Source organism: Lygodium microphyllum, chromosome 6 (assembly GCF_053477565.2).
Source record: "Lygodium microphyllum isolate KBCC chromosome 6, Lygodium_microphyllum_v1.1.10, whole genome shotgun sequence".
Classification (NCBI taxonomy): Eukaryota; Viridiplantae; Streptophyta; class Polypodiopsida; order Schizaeales; family Lygodiaceae; genus Lygodium; species Lygodium microphyllum.
In genome coordinates this window covers 111,605,186-111,610,306 of record NC_141140.1, presented here as the reverse complement: position 1 = coordinate 111,610,306, position 5,121 = coordinate 111,605,186, and positions in this window count along the sequence as shown.

Genomic DNA, 5,121 nt, shown 5'->3' with positions numbered 1-5,121 from the left:
TTGACTAACTAACTTTCGAACTAACCAACTAACTTTTATTGTGCAGAGATATTACAGGGAGGCATCAACTCTCTCAATTGGACTCCACTTAAGCTAAGGCAAAAATTCATACCAAGGATTAACTAACAGTTGAGCCACATTTGAAATACCAATCTTTATTTTTAAGCTACAAAAAGCAGACACTGTGGAACCATTCAAGGCCCAACTAGTTTGGATTGGAGCTACAACTATCCAACTCTTCAATAACACCGCGTATGGTTATGTACTTATAGGAAGCTATTTAAGCCATTTCAATTTGAATTTTCTTATTCTATCAACTAAGGGTTGCATATCAAGCCCTCCAAGGGACTTCTCAATTGAGATTTTGGCCCAAGAAGCAAAGTGCCAAGTATGATGTGGACCTTTTGCCAAATAAAAGTTTTAAAGTTTTTTTGCAACTACTCACATGTAGACTTACAAAAGGACATCACTATTGCCACAAAGACTAGTAAGATTGCAAAACTTGCTTGCAATCTTACTTGAGAATAACCAACTTGCCAACAAAGGACAAAGAAACCTTCGACACCAATATTCCAATTTGGAGCTAATCTTTTGCTCCAACTAAGTAAACATTTGCTTCATTTTGATTCATTAGCCAATAGGGCACCCTAGATATCTTATGATTTTGCCTAGAGCAATATCCTTTAGGTTGAATTTCTAGATAACTACTATTTCATTCTCATTAAAAAGCCTCAACACTTCAATTTTTTATTTACTCACTTTGACCGTGACACATTAACAAACTAATCATAAATCGTAAATAGAGTTTCAATTCTTTTCTTGTCCTCTTCAATCACATTCACATTGTTGTCTATGAGAACATTTACTTAGTGAAGAATGAGCCATCCAAAAGAGGCAAACTTTAAATGTTCCTATTGGCCACCTGTAGATCTAAATTCTTGAGCAAGGAATCTTATATAATAGCAAAATGTAGCAATGCTAAAGGGCATCCTTAATGGACATACCTAAAAAAAGTTATTATTTACCCCTTAAATATCCACTGATACAAAGCCTCAAGGATGCATTGGTTAAGAGAACATTAACCATATTGCAAAACACATAGCCAAAACCCAATTTTTTTGAGAGTCAATGTGATAAAATCCCACCTAATATAGTCGTAGGATCTAGATCTATAATAACAATGTCCTATAAAGGCATAATCCCAAAAAAAGATCAAATTTAGAATGGCCTCAAGAATGCTTCTCTTATGAATGAAGCCAAACGGCATTCCATGTAAGCCTTGAGCTAAACTATGGTTTATTCACAAAGCCAAAGCATTCGCCTAAATTTTATAAGAAGTATTGAGTACTATAATCAAGCACACCAATCCTTGCAAGTCTGCCTCCTAAGATTCATAGAGATTAATATGGTAATCCCTCCATTCATACTAGTAGTTAGCTAACCAATGTCTCTCATTGTATTCAGCAAGGTGCAAATGCCATCCTTGTAAAGCTACCAAAAACATTGAAAAAACATTATAGGAAATTCATTAGCACCAATGAATTGTTCCTTCTTCATCATAAAAACCATTTTAAAATTTTATTTAACACTAAAAGCTAACTCCATGGTCAAGGTTGTGTGTGTAGGCATTAATCCAAGCACTAGTTCCAATAATTGAGTAGTGTTTTGTGTATGATTGTGACCTTTGTTAGGCATGCCACTAACTATGTAAGGGAGAAAGCTACAAAAACCCTTGGTGATACTTTTATCACTTGTGTGTTTGATCCAATCTTAATTGTTACCTTTAATCCAAGCACAAGTTCCAAAAATTGAGTAGAGTTTTGCATGTGATTTTGACCTATGTTGGGCATGTCACTAACTATGTGAGGGAGAAAGCTATACAAAAAACCCTAGTGATACTTTTATCACTTGTGTGTTTGATCCAATCTTGGTATGTTACCACAACAATGAGGTCACATGCTCTCTTCTATTTCACAAATTTGAAGAAGAACGAAATTGAGCAATCCCTTCTCCTCATCTCATATTTGAATGCAAGCTTCAATTTGTAACCAAAAAATCCCTAGGAGTTTGATCATTAGGAAATTCCCAAACAACATGCATAAGAGCATCCTTTGTTGCAATCACCATAGCATTTGTTGATTTTCTTTAACTGGCATTCTTCCTCCCAAACTTATTGGCCACCTCTATCAAATTCTTAATGAATTGATCCCACTTTACATGGTCCTATCTTCTTCCCCAATTTCTTGAATGACTTTTGGAAAGGCTAGCTTCTTTAGGAACAATGTGTATATATGGTAGAACAAACCTACAAATGGTATCTTCCAAGAGGCCAAAAGTAACCTAGATTGGGAATTGATAAGATAGATTGCTATCTCTAGACATGCCAAATTTTGAAGTAGGGTGTATCCACCATCGACCACTTGAAATGTAAAAGCAATCAAGGCAAGCAGGAAGCCAAGAGAAATTTGCATGCTTGTTTCTCCAAGAGAAGCTCTTAAGCACCCCCCCCCCCCCCCCCAACCATATGATATATATCTATAGCATCAAACAGATCATGCATGATGGAGAATCTCTCCCATCTTTGGATCTCCTCAACACTTCTAGTCTCACCTAAGTAATCAAATGGGGACAACACCATATGCTTGGATATCCTCAACACTTCTAGTCTTTGATTCATATGAGTAATCAAATCATGCTTGGATCTCCTCAACACTTCTAGTCTCTGATTCGTGTGAGTGATCAAACACACACAACACCATATTTCAATCACTAGCCCTATCCTAGGAACCTTGAGTACATGTGTGAACCTTCAAGATATGTGTGCAAGAAGAAAGAAAGTAATAATAATGATGATATTATTATTATAAGATTGGTTGGTAATTGATTAGTTAGTTGTTGCATTAGTTAATTAAGTCAAGTTAGTTAGTAATGATTTGTTAGGTTAGTAGGTTTGTATTGGTTACATAGGTAACAATATTAATTAGTTTAAAAACAAAAAGATACATATTAGTTAGTGGGGGGATTGATTGAAAAGGACGATAGCAACTGTTGTAGGCCACCATGCCACCCTCTCCTCCCCTCCATATCATCACTTGCCCTCTCCCCAAACCCATCACTTAAACCTGCCTCCCCCCTTTCTTTTGACCAATCCCCCTCCACCCAATTTGGCATGCATGGCATACATGTCACCTTCTCCCCTTGTGCCAGTGCAATGATGCAAATGGCCATCCAACTCATTCACCACCCCTCTCCCCACTACATTATGAAGCAGTCCATTCTTCCGGGGGATATAAAAAAGTCCTAATCCCTCCTTCAAAAGATAATCATACTCTAGGTTGCACTAATACGAATACACAATTTGTATAATATAACAATAGTGTCAATTATCATATTATTGCATTAAGAAGAAAATTAATGGAAAAGTTTATTCTATACAAAATAATTCTTTCACATGAAATAATGTTTAGTATTAAAAGACTATCTACTAAGAAATAATTCTTAAGTATGGAAAATTTCTTTGATATGAAAGTATTTCTTTAGCAAAAAAAATATTATTAAGTAATTTTACTATTAAAAGAACACTCTCGGATGAATTAAAGCACAAACAAAAATGTGACTTGGCCCTTTAGCAAAAGCTTGAAAGTTTTGAGCTAGTCGAACAAAAAAATCCAATCAGAAAAATAATAAATCAAATAGTGGTAACAATAATAATACTTCTATATAATTATAATAATAAATGAATATAATATAATAAATAATAAATAATTATTATTAATAAATAATAAGGTTTTTTAAATAATTACTAATAAGTTAAAAATAAAATATAAACTAATTAATTATATAATATAAATAATAATTATTTATTAAAATTAATACTTATTTATTTATTAATAGTATTGAATACAAAAGAAACTTTCATATGAAAGATTAGTGAAAATACAATAGTAAAGGTGCTATACACTTTATACATTTGGATTAAATGTATTAAACATATTTTCACATTCTATGCCAATATGAATGCCACTTAGGCTAGGCTATAGGTTGCTACGTGCCATGAGGGTGTGATGGAGTGAAAAGCAAGTTGTTAGGCCTAATGGACAAGTTGGAGAGAGAGAGAGAGAGAGAGAGAGAGAGAGAGAGAGAGAGAGAGAGAGAGAGAGAGAGAGAGAGAGAGAGAGAGAGAGAGAGAGAGAGAGAGAGAGAGAGAGAGAGAGAGAGATTATACTCCTCCCCCATCCCTAGTCAAGAATAGGCTAGATGTCACATTTTTCCCGCTCCTTTTCTTATGGAAAAACTAGTGCTAGGGGAGACTAGGCAATTTGCACATATAGAGAATGAGTGAAAGGAAATATCATTTTTTCCAAAAACCAACCCCCCTTCCCCCCTTTTCTCCAACCTTTGTTGATGTCATTGGAAGTGACCAGTAGTTTTCAAGAAAGGGTGATACCTCTTTTGGAGACAACTTGTGTGGGTAGCCAATAAAAGTCTAAGGTTAGAGCAAAAGATAGTCCATAGGTCTGTGAGGGTTGTTAAGAGAGGTTGGGCCAAACATAACCTCCCCCCACCCCCACTTTTAGCCTTAGCATTTATCCTCGAGTGTTTTATTAAGGTTTATTAGCACCAAGAAGAGAGAGAGAGAGAGAGAGAGAGAGAGAGAGAGAGAGAGAGAGAGAGAGAGAGAGAGAGAGAAAAGTAGAGTGAGATAGAGTGAGATAGAGTGAGAAAGAGAGGAAGAGAAGCAAAGCGAAGAAAGAGAAGAAAGCAAAGATCAAGATAATGGGAATAAGGCATAACAATCTGCTTTGCACAGCACCTATGACCTCTCACCTTCTCTTCATTTACTTATCTTTGATTCTTGAGATTCCATGGCACCCATAAGGCATGTGTTAAGCACCTCCCTAGTGAGCACTCCCATCATGTAATGTCCCCATTACTTAGTTTATTTTAATGTGTGTATACATTCCATAGAAAATTGATTTATGTTGCATATTTAACAAAAAAAAACTAGCTCTAATTATGAAACAAACTCTCATTATGAAGATAGTTATTATGCAGTTCATGGAAGAAAGACTTAGGAGACCCTCCCAAGACTAGCTTATTAAAGCTATGTTTGTAGTGTAC